Here is a 25,827-nt window from a genome sequence, read left to right as displayed (position 1 = left end):
GCTTTGTAAAAATCAACGCATTTCAGAAAGGCGGGGCATAAAAGTGTAACAATAATGTACAGTATGTGTAAAATAATGACTTTTTTTAACCCACAACCGTTAACACATTGCATTAAACCAAATACACATAATAATGTTCTTTTTACAACCGTCATATGACCCCTTTAAAATATTATTTGCTACTGAATGTTTGAATGCAGAGTTTTGTGAAGTGTAGAGTAACGTATATCGTTTGTGTTTTTTACGATCAAAAGTGCAGAGATGGATTTCTGTTTGCAAACATCTCCGCTTGTGGTGAAAAGATAACAAACAGATGTATTCTGTTTCATACTGGCCGCTCAAGCAGAGCTTAAGCAGCACGAGCCCATTGTGCTTTCAAACTGGTAGCATTTGTCATGTGCAGGTGAACCGCTGCTTGAGTACATTTGAGTATCAGGTTCCGATAAATTAGCTTGGTCATCTGCATTTTCAGAACCCGACTCTGGCTCGAACTGATATGGTAAAACTGATGACATTATTAACTGTCTTTATAATTGCTTTGGAAGCTAAAGCTTGCAATTATGGTAAGGGACGTAAACATTTCCGACACACACTTGAGGTCTTCAGCCAATCACTAAGCACTGGGTCAGCTGGTCAATCAGAGCTAACTACGCTTTTCAGAAGGAGGGGCTTTGTAGAAATCGACACGTTTTAGAAAGAAGGGGCATAGAGGAGCTACAATAATGTACAGTATGTGAAAAATAATATATCTTTTTAACATTAAAGCATGTTAGCATATATACACCCAATACACAAAATAATCATCTTTGAAATTAGCATCATTTGACCCCTTTCATTTCATTGTAAAACCTAAATGCCCTTACCTGAGAGTGCAGCAGCCCAACACGCTCACTGGTGTCCACCAGCTCTTGTTCAGCCACTTTGCGGCCTCTCTCTGACTGCTCCAGAGCAGCTCTCAGCTCCTCAATCTCAGACTGCATCAGAGTGTTTCTGCGCTCCACCATGGCCACCTGATCCTTCATGTCTTCCTGTCCTCTCTGGGCATCATCAAGGTGCAGTTGGGCATCCTGAACATAACAATAGCTTTAGAATACCTTTCAATGTGCTTTCTGGTGACCTTAACCTAACAAAAGTTAGATTATACAAACATATTAATACATCCCAAAGTCGAACAGAAGTCAAATACCTTGAGTTGTCCCTGAACGTTCCTGAGCTGTTTCTGGGCCTCAGCAGCCTGGCAATTGGCGTGGCTCAGCTGAATCTCCATCTCATTAAGGTCTCCCTCCATCTTCTTCTTGATTCTCAGGGCATCATTCCTGCTCCTGACTTCGGAGTCCAGAGTGCCCTGCATGAATTCAATGACTCTCTGGCTGTTCCTCTTGATCTGCTCCATCTCCTCATCCTTCTCTGCAAGCTTCCTGTCAATCTCTCCCTTGATCTGGTTTAGCTCAAGCTGGACACGAAGAATCTTGGACTCCTCATGCTCCAGTGTACCCTATGACAAATAAAGCAACATTTAAATATCAAAATAAAATTATTCATTAACAACACAGTATGATGGTTCTTGCAAGAATTCCATATTGATCTTCAGATACTCACTTCAGCCTCTTCCAGGGCGGTCTGAATCTCTGCCTTCTCAGTCTCCACTGTCTTCTTGGCCTTTTCCAGCTCATGGATACTCTTACCAGTCTCACCTATCTCACCTATGATTACAGATATTATTAGAAAAAATAATATCTGTAATCATAATCACATGTTTACTTTTTAAAGCTAATTTAGAATTAGAACATTGAAGTATTTTCTAATTTAACGGTTTAATTCTTACGCTGCAGATTCTAGTTCTTCATCTTGAACAGTTCTGTACTGAGTGAACGAGCCTCTTTCTGGGCACCTTCCAGCTCTGCCTGACCTTCCTCATATTTCTGCTTCCATTCTGCCAGGACCTTTGGTGGAGATATTTTAGGATCGGTTTGTTTATAACATGTTTAACAAAGCCCATTCCAGCAATATTTTACTAAGAGAATATCATATAATGACTCAGATAGTTTACCTTGTCAAAGTTCCTCTGTTTCTTGTCAAGGTTAGCAGCCAGACCATTGGCTCTCTCCACATCAATCATGAGGTCCTCCACCTCACCCTGGAGTCTCTGTCTGGTCTTTTCCAGAGATGCACATTTGGAGTTCACCGCCTCAATTTGTTCCTCTGCCTCTTGCAGACGCTGAGCCAGCTTCTTCCTGTTAAGTAATACACATTATTTTGAATTCCAATCTATAAAATAGCTGTGAAAATTGGAAATATTATACAATAATATACATACTTGGACTCTTCAAGCTCCTCAGTGCGCTGGATGGCATCAGTTTCATATTTGGTTCTCCACTGAGCAACCTCACTGTTGGCCTTTGACATTCCCCGCTGCAGCTCAGCCTTTGCCTCCTGCTCTTCCTCAAACTGCTCACGGAGCAGGTCGCAGTCATGACGGGCTGATTGCACAGCTTGGGCCAGTGCGTTCTTAGCCTAGGAGACAAAGTCACATAATATTAGATTGTCTCTGCAGTAAAGTAATTGACAAGTATGTGCATGTATTAATTAAGCTGTATTACCTTAACCTCCTCTTCAATCTGCCTCTTTAGCTCCTCAATTTGCTGAGTGAAAGCTTGTTTGCCTCTGGTGAGCTGAGAAACCAGAGCCTCCTTTTCCTCCAACTGACGGCCAAACTCACCTATTGAGATTTACATTTACAAAAACATTTGTAAGATGTAATAATGGTGAGGAAAATGGTTTATATTGATATTAATGGAGGGAAGAAGAACTGTTTTTATGACAGTAGTGCTAATTCTTTACAGTTGATAAACTAATTGGAGAGGGTTTTAGTGCACTATCATTCTAGTTTATGTTTGACTGTATCACACTAAACCACAACATGCTTAAAATCTTCTCAGAAAAGTTGCATATCCAACATTATCTCTTTAATGTGTGCCAATGCCAGTGTGTAAACAATTTTGCCACTATAGGTTTGTGTTTATATAAGTTATTTGTTAGTGGAGGAAATTATATACATATTTATATTTTAGAGATATTGTGCCACTTGTTACCATTCTCAGTTTGAAGTCTTGCTCTTTGAGCACTGAGGTCATTTATCTGGCGAAGGTTCTCGTCATTCTTGGACTTAATTTCACTAAGTTGGTCCTCAAGTGTGCGGCACATCTTCTCAAGATTAGCCTGTAAACACATTTGACTCGTCTCGAAGAATCTTAACCACATGTGATATATTTCCTTAAAAATATTTTAGAAACAGTTCTTAAACCTTTGCTTTGGCAACAGCCTCCATGTTGCTGGAAAGATCATCAATCTCCATTTTGTATTCACTCTTCTCTTTCTCAAGCTTCTGCTTGACACGCTGCAGGTTGTCGATTTGCTCTCCCAGCTCGGACACACTGTCTGCCTGCTTCTTGCGGAGGGCAGCGGCAGTAGCTTCATGCTGGAGGGTGGACTCTTCAAGATCACGACGCAGCTTCTGGAATTCAGCTTCACGCTTCTTATTTATCTCGATCTGAGCAGCAGTGGCTCCTCCAGCCTCTTCAAGCCTCTCACTGATCTCCTCAAGTTCCCTGGAGAGATCAGCTCTCTGCTTCTCAACCTTGGCACGAGCAGCGCGCTCAGCCTCGATCTCTTCCTCCAGTTACTCAATGCGAGCCTATTGTGGAAAAATCGTTAATTCGATTCTTAGTGATCTGATCATAATGATCGTAATGTTTGAAAAAAATCTCAAAATACCTGAAGCTCCTTGATCTTCTTCCGGAGTTGAGCACCCAGAGATTGTTCATCTTCTATCTTGCTGAACAGCTGACTTGTTTCAAAGTCTTTTCTGTGTGTAAAATGAGAAAACAATGAATGATCGAAAATACAACGAAATACATGAAAACCATAATTTTTTTATAAGAATTTGCAAAGAATTCCTACTTCTTCAGCTTCTCCTCAGATTGCTGCTTGTCATTCTCTAGGTCCATGATGGACTCTTGAGCTAATTTCAGGTCTCCTTCAAGCTTTCTCTTGGCTCTTTCCGAGTCCATGCAGAGCTTCTTCTCTTGTTCAAGGGAACCCTCAAATTACAGGACAATGATATATCAAATATGTTGACAGCAGAAAACACAGTTAATTAATAACATGTTTGCATAATCAACTCACATCATCAACTTGCAGCTCAAGCTTTGTCTTGGATTTGGTCAGGGTGTTGACTTTGTCCTCCTCGGCCTGAAGATCATCCAGTGTCTGCTGATGTGACTCTTGGAGGGCTTTCTTCTCCTTCGTAAGCTTGGCAATGCTCTCATCCTGAGCTGCCATTTCCTCAGTCAAGTCCTTGACCTGTGTGATTTTTTTATTTATTTTTTTTATATATTTTTTTTCAGATAAACTTATATTTTACAATTTATATTCTATATCAACATATATAAGACAGAGATTAAGTCTAATCTTAAACCAACTCAATCTCTAACCTTATTCTCAGTGGCATGTTTCTCCTTCTCCACTTTAGCCAAGGTGAGCTCCAGGTCATCAATGTCTTTCTTTAGCTCAGAGCACTCATCCTCCAGTTTCCTCTTCTTGGCTGTCAGTTCAGCATTGATTTCTTCCTCATCCTCCAGTCTCTCAGTTGTCTCTTTGAGTTTAGCTTCAAGCTGGATTTAGCTTTTGATCAGACCCTCACACCTCTCCTCAGCATCTGAGAGATTCTCAGATTCCTGTTAATAACAGGTTGCTATATCATTGGAAACAACATTGCTCAATTGAATTTGGCTCCATTAAATTAAATCAATTAAAAAATACTCACAGATGCTACTTGCAGCTGCAGATCATTTTTCTCTTGCAGCAGTGCTACCATCTTCTCTTCAAGCTCCTTCTTTTTGGCTTCAGCCTTGGCAAGATCTTCTTTGCATTTTATAAAGTCCTCTTTCATGGTTGCCAGCTCCTTCTCAGTCTCGGCACTCTTCAGCAGAGGCTTATAAAGCTTCATCCATGGCCAGTGTTTGACATTCATGAATGAGCGGATGTTGTATTGGAGGGTGTAAATGGCATCCCTTATGAAACATTTTGGATATTCAAAATGCAGAATTATTGGTAAATGGACTTGTTTTTAAACCAGTCAATAAAAATATTTCCTTCAATTTATGGGTCAAAAATATTTGTATAGAGTATTTTTTAAATACATGTAAAAGCCTATTTGAGAAGATGGGCTTGCATAGACAGAAAAATGTTTTTATTGATAACCCATTAACACTGTAAATTAATGTGTTTTATGAATCATTGTTGTGCAATTTCCAACTGAAAAAGCTTTATATTAACTGAAATAGTTAAAGGGTTAGTTCACCCAAAAATGAAAATTATACACACCATACACAAACAATTAACACACCATGCACACCATGAAATATATTTTTTAATTGACTTGATAACGGGTTAAGGTAAACAACCTTTTTTTTTTTACTGTGTATTTGTATTTGATTTAACTATTTCACTACCTGCATGAATGGGCTGTCCTGACTTATTGATTAATTTATTAATTAAATGTTCTATTTATTGTGTATTGACATGATTAAAATCTTGCATTAAGGCCTGTTTCTATTTCATAATTCCACCTGTAATAGCAGTATTGAGTCTAATTAGTCGTTACTGCTTGAATCACCTAAAGAAGAAACATGAACTGGTTAACTGGAGTTTACTGGAAGTTTACTTTTCTTTTCTGCAATACAATAAGTAGGCCTAACTTTATCGAGGTAAAAGTTTCCCCGCTGTCACCAGACGTAGGTCTAGGAGTGGAGAGAAGAGTGACAAAATCACGGTAGGACTGTGCAAACAAAGTAGGCTATCTGTCTAGCATTGCCATGATGTCAGTGTATTGATTCATTGTCCCTTCATAGTTTGTAAGAGACATTTCAGGTTGGATGTATTTAATAAACTGAGCGAAGCCTATTCATCTGTTAATTATGAAACGCGACTTGGCCATTGTAATTAAGGCTACAGCACATCTTGTACAACTTAACCCTTGTGTTATGTTGCGGGTCAATTTGACCCGTTTAGATTTTCTAGTTGTTGGAAATACTGGTTAACCTATGTTTTTTTTTCTTGATATTTTGTGACTTTTTCTCATTTATCATCATGAACATGCATGCAAAGTTTCAACATGCTGGTGTTTTTTGACATATACAAACAAAATTACTGTTCCTTTCGTGATGTTCGCGGGTCAATTTGACCCGCATATTTTAACGCTCTAAGGCAACTGTACGGACCCAAAATAATAACATTTCTTGGTTATATTTTGTTATTTTATTTTTTTACTACCTTATGAAGCTAAAAATTTTAGTTTTCCACACTTATTTCAATGCAGAAAAATATTTTGTCAGCCACAGATGGTAAAAATTACCTATCATTTATTTTTTCAAGCTACCTGAAATAACATTAAACTTTTTTTTTTTTTTTTATATTTTGTGACTTTTTCTCATTTATCATCATGAACATGCATGCAAAGTTTCAACATGCTGGTGTTTTTTGACATATACAAACAAAATAAATGTTCCTTTCGTGATGTTCGCGGGTCAATTTGACCCGCATATTTTAACGCTCTAAGGCAACTGTACGAACCCAAAATAATAACATTTATTGGTTATATTTTGTTATTTTATTTTTTTACTACATTATGAAGCTAAAAAAATAGGTTTTCCACACTTATTTCAATACAGAAAAATATGTTGTCAGCCACAGATGGTAAAAATTACCTATCATTTATTTTTTCAAGCTACCTGAAATAATATTAAACTTTTTTTTTTCTTGATATTTTGTGACTTTTTCTCATTTATCATCATGAACGCATGCAAAGTTTCAACATACTGGTGGGGTTTTTTTGACAAATACAAACAAAATTACTATTACGTTTGTGATGTCCATCATAGGCCTTCAAAAGCAACTGTACAGACACAAAATAAAAACATTTATTTTATGTAGCCTATGTCAGGGCATCAACTCCAGTTCTAAAGTGTAAGTGTATCTAAAAGTGCTCTAACCCAAACCAAACACATTTGAAAAAGCTAAATCATGGTGTTCAGAATTAATTGCAAATTACAAATGAAAATTTTTGATAGAAGACACAGATAGTAAAATAAGCTCTCATTTATATATTCAAGATATCTGAAATATCTTGAGACTTCGACATAGACAGCAGGAAAAATGAGCTCAGATTAATTGATTAATTGTTCAGTTATGATGTTCTAAGCAAAAAAAATAAAATAAAAAAAGTAAAAAAAATGTATATGCAAATATATATAAATATAACGTATATTCAAATTTTAAATAGTTTTAAAAAATGGTTAAAAAACATTTTCATTAAATCATATCTTCAGATATATATTTTTGGGAATATTTGACAAATGCTGATATTAAAAGTTTACAGTTTGAACCTGAATCTTTGTTGTTTTTCATAGTGTGATTTTTGAGGAATTGTATTGAATCCAATGCGGGTCAATTTGACCCGGACCATAAGGGGAGTGCACAGAATTCCAACATAACACGAGGGTTAAACCCTTGGTAGCTAGGTAACGATAAACAAACTGAAAGACCGCAATTCCTGATTTCGCTTTCGTTCACTAAACAAAGACTATGGAAATTAAACATCACTTTTCCATCAAAACGCTAGCTAGTTCTGTGCCTGCCTGTGTGCGGAATTTTCATTTTTTAAATCACAGAGTTTGAGAACATTCCTCACCTCCTCGCCATCATGTTCACAAACTCCCTCCTCACCAGGTAACCACGGCAGAGAGCCTGAGTCAATGTGACCAAAGCAGCCAGTTTCGGTGCGGTAAAGTAGGTTTTATGTTGGACATTCCTTAGCCAAGCAAATTAAGGGACTGTCTCAAAACTACACACACACACACACACACACACACACACACACACAAATAAGCATTCCAAGGTGTGAAACCATGCAAAGCATACTAATAAAATGTAAAGATGTGAATTAAGTGGAAAACCTCATTTTTGTCAAATAGGCCTAGATAGTTTTAAGCTGTGAATGGGATATCACTATGGGTAGCCTACATGGTTATTACATTGTACTCCAAAATTTAATTTGACCTGATAGAAACAGGTGATGTCACACCACATGGAATGTATTCACTAACCCTTGGAACACACCATACACGACTTGAATTTGGAAAATGTCATTTTGTCTATTTTTAATGATTTTTTGAAATACACAAATCTATTTAACTTCCTGTTCATGTGACCTGATGATGTCACACCACCTGGGATTTATTCACCAACCCTTGGAACACACCATACATGACTTGGATTTAGAGAATGTAATTTCGTCTATTTTTAATGAATTTTTGAAATACACAAACTGTCTATTTTTAATGGATTTTTGAAATATGCAAATCTATATAACTTCCTGGTCATGTGACCTGATGATGTCACACCACCTGGGATTTATTCACCAACCCTTGGAACACACCATACACGACTTGGATTTGGAAAATGTCATTTTGTCTATTTTTAATGAATTTTTGAAATACACAAACTGTCTATTTTTAATGGATTTTTGAAATATGCAAATCTATATAACTTCCTGGTCATGTGACCTGATGATGTCACACCACCTGGGATTTATTCACCAACCCTTGGAACACACCATACACGACTTGGATTTGGAAAATGTCATTTTGTCTATTTTTAATGAATTTTTGAAATACGCAAATCTAGATAACTTCCTGGTCATGCGCCCTGATGATGTCACACCACCTGGGATTTATTCACCAACCCTTGGAACATTTTTACAGGTTTTCTAAAGATTTATATTTTTTATTTTTCTAATTGATATTAAAAGAGGAATTTGACAAAGCTGTGAAATTAGTCCATTATTAATTTGGTTGATTTCACAAGTAATGACCATTCACATTAAGAAATACATGTTTTGTCATATTTTCATAGAGGAAAAGGAAATTAAGTGCACACAGTTAGCTCATGACATCCCTTTATTGAAGACAACATACAGAAGTTAAACAATCAAGAGTTTTATTTAATTTTCGTCTGTTTATGGTCTAACTTATGGTCTTGGGATTTTGTAATATCACCGTTATGTAGTATAACAGTGAAATAAGTAGTTACATGTCTTATAACTGTAAAACCAAATGCTATATTTCAAAAGGCCACCAGAGTTTTTACTAAAATGCAATTTTGATGTTAATAACATACCAATTACACTTGTACACTCATAAATAGGTTTTACTTTGTACAATAATAATTTCTTCCTCCACAAGGATTAATGCACAATTTGGAATAGTAAATAAATCAAGGTTAGAAACAAAAACTTTTTTTAATGACAATTGGTTTGAGAATTTTGGTTGTGGAAATTGATTAAAGATGATGGTATCTTTAGTTTTATAGAACTTACAAATATTTAGCCAATATTTAATTGTAGGCAATTCCCAGAGAACTTTTGAGGCTTATTGGATTAGAGACACTTGAAGTGCTACTTCCCAATTTAGGCTGAATAATAAAAGAAATTTAAGTTATGGATGTAATAATTGCTTATGCTCCATTGTCTAAACAAAATATATTCTTGATGTTACAAATACATTGAACTTTCTGTTCAAGAAACATGTTTTAGATTGGAGTAAATTATAGATGACACCTCATAGATATTCTATAACGAACAAAGTTAATGAGTTTTCATATAAGATAAATAACACTGAGTAGGCCTACACTCATTAGACACTTGTGCTTTAAAGTATTTTATGCCCATGAGACACTCATATTGAAGCTGATATTGTTTTGAAGAAAGTGATATTAAAATGTTTTACAATTGATATAGATAAATATTTATATGTGATTTCATAACTATTATGGCTTATTACTAGGCCTATAACCAAAGTGGATTGAAAAATAAATATTTTTAAACAATTTAAAATTGACATTAACATATATTTGGAAACTATTTATAAAAGTAAAACTTTAAAATCAATACAAACCATGCAACTGTTTAGGATAATTATGTATTTAATGTATTGAAAAAAAAATCCATTGCCACTATACATTGTTTTGATGTTTTCTAAAAAAGAGAAAAAAAGGTATTTGATACATCAAACAAACAAATAAAATAAATGAATATATAAATAGAAGGACATCTCTATTCATATTAGATGTGATGTGATCTATCATTTTGATATCACAATGTTTATTTATAATGCTTCATTCTCTTTCTCTAAAGTAATGACTAATTTTTATTTTATTTATTTTGATTAAAAAAAAATATATATATATATATAACAACAAAAAGTGTTAATGACAGCAAGCAATTTAAAAATTGTGTCAGGAAAAACAACAACAAAAAACAATCTAATAAGCCTAAAATTAAATTTCACAAAAAAAACTGAGATTTAATGGAAAAATTTTGTCTTGGTCAAAGGAGCAACTCAAAATGATGGGCCATGTCATATTTACCATACAAGCTAACTGTTTACCTGTTGTTCGTCCCTTTTTAGTGAGTCCTGCACAACACACAGAACCATTCCGTTTCAGAACTATTGCACGGTAGCTGTAGGCCTACACATAAAATGTGAAACCACCTACAACACCTGTCACATTGAATCTGCAAGAGAGCAAAGTCATGATCTTAAACTTCACTGTTTTCCCAAATACACTTGTATGTGAGACAAATACAAAAGTTTTTGTTTCTAACCTTGATTTATTTACTATTCCAAATTGTGCATTAATCCTTGTGGAGGAAGAAATTATTATTGTACAAAGTAAAACCTATTTATGAGTGTACAAGTGTAATTGGTATGTTATTAACATCAAAATTGCATTTTAGTAAAAACTCTGGTGCCTTTTGAAATATAGCATTTGGTTTTACAGTTATAAGTCTCATTCACAGTTCCATGCTGGTGGAACACTCTCCCCACCCTCATCCGGAATGCTGAATCCTTGACAACATTCAAAAAACAGCTGAAAACCCATCTCTTCCATGAGCACCTAAACTCATAAAAAAAAAATAAAAAAAAACCTTTCCCTTAAAATCCCACTTATCATGCTTATGCTACTCTGAATAATGCCTGAACTTCGTATTCTGAACACTTCTTGCGTTGTTGTTGTCTTTTGCCTCTTCATGATGACTCGCTTAATTTAGTCCTGATTTGTAAGTCGCTTTGGATAAAAGCGTCTGCTAAATGACTAAATGTAAATGTAAATGTAAGACATGTAACTACTTATTTCACTGTTGTACTACATAACGGTGATATTACAAAATCCCAAGACCATAAGTTCACATTTCTTAAAGAGACTGTGTGTAGGAATTTCTCCCATCTAGTGGTGAAATTGTATTTTGCATTCAAACAAATAATGCTCTCCAGCGCCTTGCTTTTTCAAATGCGCGTTGCATCTATGGTAGCCGTTATGTACTAAAAAGCTTTGACAGGATGTCTTATAATAGCACTTCGAGTTTTTCATCCAGTGAACAGGTTTGTTATTTAAAACAAACTGAAACTTGAAACAACGAATAAAAGAATGTTACAGTATGAATTACTGACTGTGAAAAACATTAACTATGGTAATTAGTAGTAATGCCTTCTTTACTCGTTATATTTTTTGAAGTACGTGCATTGTTAGATATCATCATCATCAGAGCCTTCTCTAAGGTTACTTGCTCTGCTATTCATCAAAGAGCCTGTTTAACTTTTAACTATAAATGTTCTACTGTCTATATAATAAAGTACACAACCAAGCAATGAAAAAAAAGCTTGTAATTAAGACTGTAACATTGACTTAACTGTCGAGAAGAAAGCAGGCAACTTCAGGGTCTCTTTTGAAAGCTTTCTCCTGCATTAGCTATCCCGACATTAACCCTTGTTTTTGTAATCTCCGGTCACGTTTCCTTTTACGGTCTATTTTGGACTTTTTCGACAACGAGGACTTTTTCCTGTGACTCAGCAGATGAATGAATGAACGGTGTATAAATAACCGTGCAGTGCATCCTTTTAAACTTGCCGGGGCAGTGACAAGCGTCTCTCACTGCTCTGCTCCTCCGCTTCTGCTGGCTTCAGTCACGTGACGCTGGCTCTGAACGAAAACGCGTTGTGGAAACGCGTTGGCCTAGTACCTTTTGTCCCTCTCTGCTATTATAGTTTTTCAAGATGGCGGAACTAAGTTACATGGAAGCATAGACAGTAGCATGGAAGCCTCCGTGGACCTACCCGTCCCATGTATATAAAGATAATAAATTCTTCGTTTACGAGGATTAGTCTGATCATTGGCATAGGTATTTGTACACCATTGAGGGCATATTTATTAATACAAATATTGATTTTTAGATAATAAAATACCTAAAAAGCTACACATAATCCCTTTAATATTTAAAGAAACAGACGAAAATTAAATAAAACTCTTGTGCTCACAATGTACCTGTGATTGTGTGGATCGTTTTGGAAATGGAACTTAAATACTTCAATGGATCTAGTGGTGATGACACTTGTATGTGAGACATGATTTATTTATTTATTTATTTATTTATTTATTTATTTATTTATTTATTTATTTATTTATTTACATTTTTATTTTTTGTACCTTTTGCATCGCTGTTGATTACTTGTATTATTTTATTTTATTTGTTCTTTGTTAATGTAAAAAAAAAGGGGGGGGGGGGGGTTAAACCGTATTCTACTTGAATGTAATATGCTCTATGATCCCAAATAAAAATATTAAAAAATAAATAAAAAAACTCTTGATTGTTTAACTTCTGTATGTTTTCTTCAATAAAGGGATGTCATGAGCTAACTGTGTGCACTTAATTTCCTTTTCCTCTATGAAAATATGACAAAACATGTATTTCTTAATGTGAATGGTCATTACTTGTGAAATCAACCAAATTAATAATGGACTAATTTCACAGCTTTGTCAAATTCCTCTTTTAATATCAATTAGAAAAATAAAAAAATAGAAAACTTTAGAAAACCTGTAAAAATGTTCCAAGGGTTGGTGAATAAATCCCAGGTGGTGTGACATCATCAGGGCACATGACCAGGAAGTTATATAGATTTGCATATTTCAAAAATTCATTAAAAATAGACGAAATGACATTTTCTAAATCCAAGACGTGTACGGTGTGTTCCAAGGGTTGGTGAATAAATCCCAGGTGGTGTGACATCATCAGGTCACATGACCAGGAAGTTATATAGATTTGCGTATTTAAAAAATTGATTAAAAATAGACGAAATGACATTTTCTAAATCAAAGTCATGTATGGTGTGTTCTAAGGGTTGGTGAATACATTCCAAGTGGTGTGACATCATCAGGTCACATGACCAGGAAGTTATATAGATTATTATTATTATTTTTAATCATAAGAAATGTAATAAAACATTTTTTCACCAATCTAAGTTGTGTATTATATGCTGCATGTGTGTATAAATACATTGTAGGTCATTTGAGGTATTTACATAAAACAACCACAAAGTTAAATAGATGTATTTCATTTAAAACATTCAGTTTAATTCCATAAGTATAACAGATATATAAATCATATACAAGTTAAAATTTTCTTTATCTATTTTTAATCTATTTACTAACATCAACTACATATGTAAAAGGATCACGTTTTTAGTGTTTTTGTGGAATAATGCACATACTTAACCAACTTTGTTGTCGATTTGGCACTTTTGAGACACTCCCTAACTTGAAGTGCCCAAGTGGGGATTGTTATGAGGACTTTTTCACTTCCAATTCTTAAAACAATTACATCATCAAATAATATTAAAATTCACCTTTGACATTATGCTTTACAATGTGACCTAGACGAGATATAGCATCATCCACGACTATTAAGCCATTACATATCAAATAATGCTGCAGAAAAGATCGAATGTCTAACGAATGTCCAACATAAAACCTACTTTACCGCACCGCCAGTTTCTCATCACGCATCTCCTCAAGAGTACCCAGAAGACCAGCTTTGAAGAACACCTGAATTAATGTAAAACAGTTTATTAAAATTTATTGATTTATCTGAATAAGCTAAATGACCATGATCACTGAATCTTTGAACGCTGTAAAGCTGAATATTAACCTTTATGGTTCCAAATCTGTACTCGTCATGATTAACGTCAATGGATCCCAGGAGTTTCTCACTGGCCTTCTTGTTATCCATAAACTGTCCCTCTGGGATAACACTGGCATTCAGCACCTTGTATCTATGGAAGATGGGAAGATTTATCAAAATGCTTCTAATAAATAGTCTGCAACAGGAAATTGTATTTTCATGATGTGTCATTTATACCTGAAGTCACCGTAGAGGATTCTGCTGGGGAAGCCCTTTCTGCAGATTCTGATACCCTCTAATACACCGTTACACCTCAGCTGGTGGATAACCAGGAAGTTCTCCTTGAGACATATCATTTACATCATGAGCTTGGTAAATTAACATTAGCATTATTAAATACATTAACATTAAATATTGTGTTAATATGAGAATATCTGTTAGTCCTTTATTACTTTACCTGGAGTCTTGGACTCATTGGGAATCAGACAACGCACAAAGTGAGGGTGGGTGCTCCTCAAGTTTGTCATAAGCTTGCCAAAGTTTTCCTGTTTAATCATGAAAAGATTTAGCATTCTCACTCACATTCTCTCAGTTGTTGATTTATCTGATGTAGACTCAAGCAAGGTGATGTACAGTCACTGCTTCTGAAGTCCTTTCAATTGCATCATTATTCACATTTGCTCTCTAACAAACACATACTCTGAACTGTGAAGACACGGTCTGCATGGAGCCACCCTTCTTCTTGCCTCCCTTCTTGCCGCCACCAGTCTCTATTCAGATAAAGAGACAAAATAACACATATAAAGTAATAACAAGAAAAGGGTGCAAATCTGAATCAAAGTTTGGTTAAAATGATGTACATAATCATGTTAACACTTCAGTTTTTTTACCCTCAACAACAGGTGGGTAGAGAGTAGCCAGCAGTTTGACAGAAGACTTCTGGTACAGCTGAACAACAGACTCATTTAGTGGATCCTTGTTCTTGTCCAGCCAGCCAGAAATGTTGTAGTCCACAGTTCCAGCGTAGTGAACCAGGGAGAAGTGGGCTTCAGTCTTGCCTTTGGCAGGCTTTGGTTTCTGGAAAGCTTGGTTCTTGCCAAGATGCTGATCATACAGCTTGTTCTTGAAGGAAGTGTCTGTAGCCTTGGGGAACATGCACTCCTCTTCAAGTATGGAGAAGATACCCATGGGCTGTTTATAAAAGAATGTTGTTTCATTACTAAAAATGTAAGATTTTGAGAATGGACCATGGAAATGAATAAATTCAAAAAACGGTAAAAACCTTCTCAATGAGCTCAATGCAAGCAGCCAAGTCCATGCCGAAGTCAATGAACTCCCAAATAATGCCCTCCTTCTTGTACTCCTCTTGCTCCAGCACAAACATGTGGTGGTTGAAAAACTGTTGCAGTTTCTCATTGGTGAAGTTGATACACAGCTGCTCCATGCTGTTGAACTGGAGGAAAAAATAACAGAATAACATTTACTGACTTCTGAAAATGATTCAATTTACCATAAAAAGAGATCAAAGAATCATTCTTACATCAAAGATCTCAAAGCCAGCAATATCCAGCACACCAATGAAGAAGTTTCTTTGTTGTTTTGTGTCCAACATCTGGTTGATACGAATGACCATCCACAAGAACATCCTCTTGTAGATGCTTGTAGATGCTCATCTTTTCCTCATTACTAAAGCCCAGAATGTCAATAGCACTGTCAATAGTCATTTATACAGAATATGTCAGTATTCAAACAGCAATGACTCACATCAATAGCATCCAGCTCCTCTTCATCAATGCTGGCCACTGTAATCTGACCTTGACTGCACATGGGGAAGTCATAGGGGTTGGTGGTGATGAGCGTCATTTCTGTAAAATACACAGCATTTATGAAAAAGCATCTTACAATATTATCTGAAACATTTAATGAAATATGTGCACCTACCAATCAGCTCAGGCTTATGGTTGGTCATCATCTGGTAGAAGATGTGGTAGCCTCTCTCATCTGGAAGCTGGAATGACACTCTAGACTTCTCCAGCAGATCTGTTGAGAGAATGTACTTGAGTCACATTCATCTGAAGAGTGACAGATAAAGACAAATGTTCAGGATGGATCAATGAAATCGTGTCCACATACATGTCTCAATGTCAGCACTAGCCACTTTTCCAGATGTACCGAAATGAATTCTGATGAATTTACCCTGTTTAAAACAAAATAACAAATTATTATTATTATTATTATTATCATTATTAATGATGATAATAATAAAACAAAAATTCTTTATATAAAATTCCAAACCAACTGACTAATTGAACTACATGTAAATAAGAAGTAGTGAACTTACAAAACGAGAGGAGTTGTCATCAGATCTTACCAGTCAGCATGAACTGATATGCGTTGTCAGAGACAGAGAAGATGTGGGGTGGGGCCTCCATACGCTTTTTGCCTCTGTAGGCAGACACCACTTCTGCATCATACACTGGGAGCCACTTGTAGGGGTTCACAGTTGCGCAGAAGAGTCCAGAGTAGGTCTGAAATGAGCAGAGACATGGTCAGATTGCAACAGCACAGACAAAAATAACTTAAATGCTTTTGTTTGTTGTTTCAGAACTTACGTAGATCATCCATGCAGCAAAATAACAGTGGCTTTGCCACCGTCTTTGCTCTTGATTGTTTCCTTGAGGTACAACTCTTTGTCATCAGCCACATAGCAGGCAGACTTGGCATCAAATGGTTTGTTCTGAGCCTCAATTCTCTCTTTCTCAGGCTTACGGAGGTAAATGGCAGCCTTGCCATAAATGGCCATCTCCGCGTCCGTACTCATGGTGGCGGTTTACTTCTGAAATTTAAAGATTGTCACAACCATAGGTAAACAGGGTAAATTTACAGGCATTTGATCAATAATTTTCTACTGTAAGTAAAATCAAGGACATTGTAAAGCAGGGTCCCTCAAATCCAGTACTGAAGGGCCACTGCCCTGTACAGTTTAGCTCCAACCTTAATCAAAGACTTATGAGCAAGCTAATCAAGGTCTTCAGAATTACTAGAAAATTACAGGCAGTTTTGATCAGGGTTTGAACTAAGCAGGGCAGTGGCCCCCCAGGTCCAGATTTGAGGAACCCTTTAGTAAAACATGGATATTGATAATATAAAACGTGTGTGTGTTTCTACACAGGGCCAGAGCACTAATGCTTTTTTCAGTCTGCTCATTTTTCCCATTAAATGTCCAGTTTAATTTAGCATCTTTAGTTTAACTTACCACACTACTACAAGTTCTGATGAATGGCTGAAACTGTAATACACACAGGAATATATTATACATTTAAATCATGCTTTTTCATTTCTAAAAACTACATTATAAAAATATTAGCAACTTATGTTTTTAAATGAATTACTTTACAAACAGTTGAAAAATAATTTAAAGTTTTGTCTCACCACAAGCAAACTTGACTGGTCTTCCGAACGCAAAGGTCTCCAGTTCCACCCATGCTCTTTACACTGTCCTTGCTTTGCAAGCAATGCAGAATTTAAATATGGCTAACACCAAATATGGCTAAAATTTGAGTCAGGAAATTGATCAGATGGACCATTTGGCGCTATCCATAGTTGGGAATAGAATAAATAACTGGAAATAACACTTAAGGATAGCTTGTTAAAAAGAGTTTAACCTCAGTACTTTGCTTAAATATACAAGATACAAAATTTATGAAATTCACATTTGAAATTAAAGTTGTGAGCAGATTTTTTATTACATTAAACATGACATGAAACAGAGGCAACACTTGGAATAATTTGTAATTCCTCTTCATGTATCTCAGTGTATTGTTTGGCAAGACTTGTCCACATAAGATAATATTCCTTTTAGTAAAAAAAAAAAGCAAAATGCTTGTCATAAAGACCATTACTGCTAACCAACCTCAATGATTTCAGCTAATGGTTTATAGCAGATAAGTGAATAGAGTTTTGGTTAGTTAAATTCCTATAAATGTAACTATTAGAATGAGGTTATTTGCTATGATTTGGTCTTTTTATTAAACTGTTATTGGAATTAACAAATCAGTGTGTCTGGATTTATATATTTCTCCTTTATGTTTTCTATTGACTTATTCAGTGTCAGTGCTGTAATCTGAATAACTGAGCATTTACTGTACCTATGTTTATATTTATTTTACATTTTATTGCTTTGCTTGATGAGTTTGCATTCCATGGACAGGCACTCTCAAGTATCAGATTTATTGCTGTGCCTTATATGTAAAAAAAAAAAAAAAAGACCTGTATGTAGGACTGCAATGTTAGAAGAACTATGACTGTTCTTGGCTCCAGTACAATTGCATGACTGTCTTTTTTGATGTTTTTAGTTTTAATTTAAAATAATTATATACACATAACCTTTAAGACCGTCAGATAAAAAGGTCAAACAATGGACAAGATTGATAAAGTCTTATATTCACATTTATTTATTTGTATAGCGCTTTTCGCAATAGGCCTACATATCGTTTCAACTTTACAGCTATACATGCAGTGCATAACAACTATTAGCTTTACAGAAAATGCATGAGTCCACATTACACATGATATGCTCTTGTCCTAACAGTGACAGATGTCTTTAATGCTTGCAAAGTCTCCATGTCATATTCCAAATGCTTATGCTGCATCATCAAATAAGAGTACCTGATACTGTTAGCTTATATATTTCATTGGACTAGTTTGCCATAGATTGGCAATTCATAGGCAATTCATTTCTTTCAGACCAAAATAATAAGATGTATCACTGACAGAGCACATGAGGATGTGGTGTTTGTGTCATCATTATAATAATTACCTTCATCATCATCATCATTATCATCTTTGCTAGTAAGCAGTGATTTGAACCCCTCTCACACATACTATTCATGAATCATGACCATACATGATTTCAAAGATCATATTTTATTCTCACAGCTAATACACATACATTCTTATTTTATTGCATATTCTTTCTGTCAAGACATTACCATCCTTACTCTTTGAGATATTTTGTTTTATTACACATGTGTATTTGGAAATATGGACAACATCAGGTTAGGTAAGATGTGGTTAGTACATCAAGTATTAGACAGATATTTGTTTAATGCTTCACAATTACAATTGCTCAGAGATGTTTGCATCAATACAAACACAATTCTGCCATGTGTGCTGATCTATATTGTTGTGTAAAATAATTTAAACTAACATACTTCTGCAGAGTTTAAAAACAAAACAAAACAAAAATAACACCTTACAAAGAACATGACCAAGTGGACTGTCTGGACCATGTCTTTGGTTTCATCATTAAAATTTGTTTTGTTTTTATAATATAATATATAGGTTTTAATTATGTTTGCGCTGTAGTCTCCTGTTAACATATCCAGTGCCTCTGGAAACTGTATCAGACTGACATGGTGAAATTCTCAACAATAAGTTCAAGGGAATTCTGTTCAAAAGAGATACCAAATTTGAGCTACACGATTAAGTTTTGTTTTTGACTTTGACACTTTTTTAATGCTAATGTAGCTATAAAGTAAAATAATATGCAGCTCAAAATCAATTACATCAAGTTCATAAACTATTTGTTAAGCTGTATACATATCTATCAAGTGTTATAAATACCATGAAGCATACTATAGTAAACAGCACAACATAAACAATAGTGAGTGAGTGAGTGAGTAAATAAATAAATCAAGAAAAATTACAACAAAAGAAATTTGCTGAATTGCAAAGTTTATTGATTTCAGTTTCAGAGATGTGTACATGGTATGTTAGGTTTTTCACTCAGCTGCCTCTTTGCCCTTGAAAAAACAGAGAGTGAACAAATACATGATTAGAATAAAAGATAATACATGTTAAGTTTGAAAATACATGCATTAGAAAAATAAATTACCTTTCCAGCATCACGGCTCTTGGCTCTGAGCTTGTTGACCTGAGACTCAGAAATGTCAGCACGCTCCTCAGCCTCCTCAAGCTCATGCTGCACCTTCCTCAACTTGGACAGGTGAGTGTTTGCTTGTTCATCCTGCAAAGTCACATACAATTATATCAGTAACTTAATATGTTCACAGGGTGTTTATATTTCTTAAATGAGATACTCACAGCTTCTTCAGCCTGTCTCTTGTAAGCCTTGACCTTCAGCTGTAGCTTGTCAACCAGATCCTGCAGTCTGTTGAGGTTCTTCTTATCCTCCTCAGTCTGCAGATAATGAACATGGATCAGACTAGAACATAATCATATTATAGTGACCTGAATTTTACTACATATTTGTTGTACCTGGTAGGTGAGCTCCTTGACTCTCCTCTCATATTTGCGGACACCTTTAACAGCATCAGCTCCACGTCTCTGTTCTGCCTCAACTTCAGCCTCAAGCTCACGGACCTATAGTTAGTGGGAGACATAATGAAAATTATTTCAGTCAATGAAAACATGTATGTAAGTATTAAAGCATTACACAATTTATACCTTTCAGATCATAACTATTAACATCAGAATAAAGGCAATCTTACTCTTGACTCCAGTTTCTGGAGTTGTTTCTTTCCTCCCTTCATGGCCAGATTCTCAGCCTCATCCAGACGGTGCTGCAGGTCCTTCACTGTGACCTCTAGATTCTTCTTCATCCTCTCAAGGTGTGAACTGGTGTCCTGCTCCTTCTTCAGCTCTTCTGCCATCATTGCAGCCTTTTGCATTAATACAGAAAGTCATTAGATCCACATTCTTTTCAAGTACACAAGTGTCTTTTGAAACATTTGGCAGCTACTGTTGCTCACATCAGTGATGGCCTTCTTGGCTTTATCCTCTGCATTTCTGGCTTCCTGTACAGTGTCATCAACTTCACTCTGGATCTGAACAAGGTCAGCCTCAAGCTTCTTCTTGGTGTTCAGAAGACTTGTGTTCTACAAAATGGAAAGCAAAAGTTTGAACATTTTAAATGATGCTCTCAATTTCCTTAATTTCATTGTAAAACCAAAATGCCATTACCTGAGAGTGCAGCAGCCCAACACGCTCACTGGCGTCCACCAGCTCTTGTTCAGCCACTTTGCGGCCTCTCTCTGTCTGCTCCAGAGCAGCTCTCAGCTCCTCAATCTCAGACTGCATCAAAGTGTTTCTGCGCTCCACCATGGCCACCTGCTCCTTCATGTCTTCCTGTCCTCTCTGGGCATCATCAAGGTGCAGTTGGGCATCCTGAACATAACAATAGCTTTCAATGTGCTTTCAATGTGCTTTCTGGTGACCTGAACCTAACAAAAGTTAGATTATACAAACATATTAATACATTCCAAAGTCGAACAGAAGTCCAATACCTTGAGTTGTCCCTGAACGTTCCTGAGCTGTTTCTGGGCCTCAGCAGCCTGGCGATTGGCGTGACTCAGCTGAATCTCCATCTCATTAAGGTCTCCCTCCATCTTCTTCTTGACTCTCAGGGCATCATTCCTGCTCCTGACTTCAGAGTCCAGAGTGCCCTGCATGGATTCAATGACTCTCTGGCTGTTCCTCTTGATCTGCTCCATCTCCTCATCCTTCTCTGCAAGCTTCCTGTCAATCTCTCCCTTGATCTGGTTTAGCTCAAGCTGGACTCGAAGAATCTTGGACTCCTCATGCTCCAGTGTACCCTATGACAAATAAAGCAACATTTAAATATCAGAATGAAAATATTCAGTAACAAAACAGTATGATGGTTCTAGCAAGATTTCCATATTGATCTTCAGATACTCACTTCAGCCTCTTCCAGGGCGGTCTGAATCTCTGCCTTCTCAGTCTCCACTGACTTCTTGGCCTTTTCCAGCTCATGGATGCTCTTACCAGTCTCACCTATCTGCTCTGTCAGATCTGAAATCTCCTCTATAGAAAGATAAAACATTATCTGTAATCATAATCACATTTGTTTACTTTTTAAAGCTCATTTAGAATTAGAACATTGAAGTCTTTTCTAATTTAACGGTTTCAATAAAACAAAATCTCTTTATAAAAAAATCCAAACCAACTGACTAATTGAACTACATGTAAATAAGAAGTAGTGAACTTACAAAACGTGAGGAGTTGTCATTTCTCACAGTCTTGGCATTACCATAAGCCTCAAGCAGAGGGTTGGCAGCAATGATCTGGTCCTCAAGAGAGCCCTGTGATGTTTGAAGGGTTTTCAGTTATTTTCATTTATTTTCTATTTAATGACTAAACACTATTTATAGGCATTTCACAAATTCACATATCATGTGAGATAAGTGTAAATCACCATCATTCAAAATAATATGTATGTAGTTTTATATCTCATACCTGCATTTTGCCAGGAGTGGGATCTTTCTTCTTTTCACCACCTGACACTGCAACTGTGGCAAAGTACTGGATGACACGTTTGGTGTTCACAGTCTTTCCAGCACCAGATTCTCCACTGGTTTATGAGAGATCAGAAGACAGAAGATGATAAGACGTGGAAGTTCCACAAGAGGAAAATGTAACTGTTCTCAACAACTTTAATTGAAGGTTTGATACATACGTAATCAGGACAGACTGGTTCTCTCTGTCTATTAATTCAAAGGGTAATAATGTTTTAGCAATTGTTTTATAAAAAACTATGAATGTGAATTTCAACTGAAATTTTATTCAGATCTCCTAAATCAGATCTTACCAGTCAGCATGAACTGATATGCGTTGTCAGAGACAGAGAAGATGTGGGGTGGGGCCTCCATACGCTTTTTGCCTCTGTAGGCAGACACCACTTCTGCATCATACACTGGGAGCCACTTGTAGGGGTTCACAGTTGCGCAGAAGAGTCCAGAGTAGGTCTGAAATGAGCAGAGATGTGGTCAGATTGCAACAACAGACCAAATTAACTTAAATGTTTTTTTATGTTGTTTCAGAATTTACGTAGATCATCCATGCAGCATAACGCTCTTTGAGGTTATACAGCACAGAGATGGGTCATCATGGCCATGTCCTCAATCTTGTCATACTTGGGAGGGTTCATTGGGTAGACGTCACCCTCCTTTACTGTTCTCTCCTATAAATTTGATCAATCAGATAATAGATAGACAAAAAAAATATGTAGGACATTGTGCAATATGAGCATCTTTTAAAATGTACCTCCTTAGTGTCAAGCAAAATAACTGTGGCTTTGCCACCGTCTTTGCTCTTGATTGTTCCCTTGAGGTACAACTCTTTGTCATCAGCCACATAGCAGGCAGTCTTGGCATCAAATGGTTTGTTCTGAGCCTCAATTGTCTCTTTCTCAGGCTTACGGAGGTAAATGGCAGCCTTGCCATAAATGGCCATCTCTGCGTCCGTACTCATGGTGGCGGCTTACTGCAGTGAACAGAAGGTAACTTTATTTAATTTACATGAAATCATCACTATACATCATTCACTTTATATCACTTTAAGTTTAAATTACACAATTGTCATCATCCATACACCAAGTGTAATAATATTAAAAAAGATATTTATGACATTTCAATTGCACTACTACATGACAAAAATTAATTAATTAAATAAATTAACTATCCATGGCTTGCAAATGAGAAATGTTGAATTATTACCAAGATAAATATGGATGAACTTTACCTTTTTCTCTTCCCACTGGTGAAGTTTTTCCAGCAGCCCTGTAATAGATTTAAAATTCACGTGACCTTTCTGTTCTACATTTTCCTCTAATTTAAGTATCAAACATCTTGAATGCAAACATCCAGAATATTCAATAGTCACCCTTTTCTCTAATCATCAACTATAGTAAGTGTATTTGTAACAACTAATTTCAAACAGTAATGCTTGAAGAAAGTAGAGTTCTCACCACAATCACAAACTCTGCTGTCTCCTCAACAGTCCTCAGGGCTTGTCCATGTACCGCCTTATATTGGATTTGTTCTGCTAGCCAAGCAGAAGTTAAATATGGATAACTAATATCTAACATGACACAAATGGGAGTCAATGAGTTAATCAGGTGAAACATTTGCCACTGATTCTGAAGATGGAAATAACTGTACTGGTTAATATTTTTTTCCAGAACGTAAATATATGTTTGTATTTCTTTTTTTCTTCTCATTATTATTTTTTGTCTTAGAGAAAAAATTTGATACATCTGATACTTTTGTTTGATACATCAATTGCATTGATATAACTGATAAGTTATGATGACATTCAACACTACATTGAAGATGCATGTAATTTTAACAGATGTATTATGATACATCAGTGACTCTGAAACCAATACTGGATTAGTCACACATGTACCCGTTAATGTCAAGGAGAATTATGTTGAGCTGCTTGGCTTTGTCATCACTATGCAGCAGCAGCATCCCTACTGGATAATGGATTTTTCTGACTTCAAGAGAAGTATTTGTAATTAGAAAACCTCTTAAGAAATTATAGAAATAGGTATGGGCATTTTATGTTCAGGACTAGTCTCAATGTGAATTCTGTTGTGATCTTTTTAAATGAGAGAGAGACCTAGAGATGTTGACAGTGATATGGCAATGGTAGTGTCAAACGTGGGGTTGTTGTTTTTGTTGGCCAGAGAAAATGTTGGAAAATGTTAGACTTAAAGGGGTGGTATAATGCCCCTTTTTACAAGATGTAACATAAGTATGGAAGTAAAATAATGACAAATGTTTTTGAAACAAAAAAGTTTGTTGAATGGCACTACTCGAAAAAATATGCTTTGCATTAACCCTGCTTGCATTTTAATGCATTGTATTTTCAGGGCTTGCATTTTTATGGGCTGAAATTCAACATGGTTGTATATTTAAGCTGTGGATATTTCAATTCAAAACATTTCACACACGTTTTCATTATTAAAAATTCAATAATCCATAATAACCTTTCTGATTTCACTTCCAAAATGTTAATTCTGATTAAAAATACAACCTATAATATTCGACCGGCAATTTTCGTTCCATTTTATTTCACTTTACAAATTCGCTTCCACAAATTCAGTGGTTCAAATTCGACAGAAAATTCAACATTTGGCATCCGGGAACGGCAGGAATATCAGTAGATTGCCGATTGATGATCTCCATAGCTGTTAGTCGGCCTCACCAGCAGGGGTTGCAAGCGGCTGTTGACGAAGAAAACTATAGCAACGGGTGAGAGACTTATTATCATGGCGATGAATTGTGATGATTATCATATGGAAAAGCTGATAAAGACACAAAGCTGTGTTTACACTTAAGTCTTCACTGTTACTTTGTGTAACATGTAAGTTTTGCACAGCTTTCTCTGTCGTGACCGAGATTATGTTATTCCCCGATGCTGATGTACAGATCAAACGTTAAATCTGAGGTAGTAACGTTAGACATATTTCTCTCGGTTGTTTAGTTTTCTTAACTTTATATTGCAGCACTGTGCTGCAGAACTGGGGATTCCCTCAATATGTCACTCTCCAGGATTCCCCTGCGGTCTCAGGACACTCAAAGTAACTCAATGGACAAAATACAGTGATATAAAAGACCAAACTCCCACCTTATAGGGGATGTAGCTGCTAACGTTAGGCTATATTAATAGGCTGCAAGCAAGCAGATGGACTAGAATATGAACGTAACGCGCAAAGTTTCACGCTAAGCGTTTCCCAGTGATATACTGGCATATATTCGCCTGACACTGGATAGTCGCACATTTAGGGACCATCTCGAAAGTTACATATGACATTGGTACACACGTTTCTAACTTCAATAGCATTTGAAGAGAATGACTTACAATCATAAAACCAACTGTAAAGTGTTCATGTAGGTGCCAGACATGATGCACACTTTTTGATTTTT

The 25,827-nt window shown here is 36.0% G+C and overlaps 1 pseudogene across 1 annotated transcript; it reads right to left on the bottom strand.

The window, feature by feature from the left end:
* Positions 1–1,243: 1,243 nt before the first annotated feature.
* Positions 1,244–23,947, bottom strand: LOC311293755 (annotated as a pseudogene). The gene is made up of 43 exons (XR_014630287.1): positions 23,862–23,947; positions 23,636–23,673; positions 23,159–23,377; positions 22,943–23,075; positions 22,704–22,860; positions 22,572–22,599; positions 22,352–22,466; positions 22,105–22,197; positions 21,795–21,941; positions 21,382–21,690; positions 21,059–21,262; positions 20,848–20,973; positions 20,587–20,757; positions 20,354–20,458; positions 20,180–20,275; positions 19,971–20,102; positions 19,862–19,878; positions 16,416–16,440; positions 16,208–16,271; positions 16,016–16,114; positions 15,826–15,939; positions 15,615–15,742; positions 15,357–15,527; positions 14,951–15,265; positions 14,774–14,827; positions 14,527–14,619; positions 14,312–14,415; positions 14,102–14,225; positions 13,939–13,998; positions 7,751–7,827; positions 4,826–5,072; positions 4,494–4,736; positions 4,186–4,362; positions 3,961–4,100; positions 3,775–3,865; positions 3,305–3,694; positions 3,093–3,219; positions 2,601–2,719; positions 2,318–2,514; positions 2,051–2,234; positions 1,826–1,943; positions 1,600–1,737; positions 1,244–1,495 (listed from the first exon to the last, which is right to left on the bottom strand). The product of XR_014630287.1 is annotated as an uncharacterized misc_RNA (transcript).
* Positions 23,948–25,827: the final 1,880 nt, after the last annotated feature.

The sequence above is a fragment of the Rutilus rutilus genome (assembly GCF_951802725.1).
Source record: "Rutilus rutilus genome assembly, chromosome: 7".
NCBI lineage: Eukaryota > Metazoa > Chordata > Actinopteri > Cypriniformes > Leuciscidae > Rutilus > Rutilus rutilus.
Note: the sequence above shows the minus strand (reverse complement) of the source record. Positions and strands in the feature narration are given on the sequence as shown.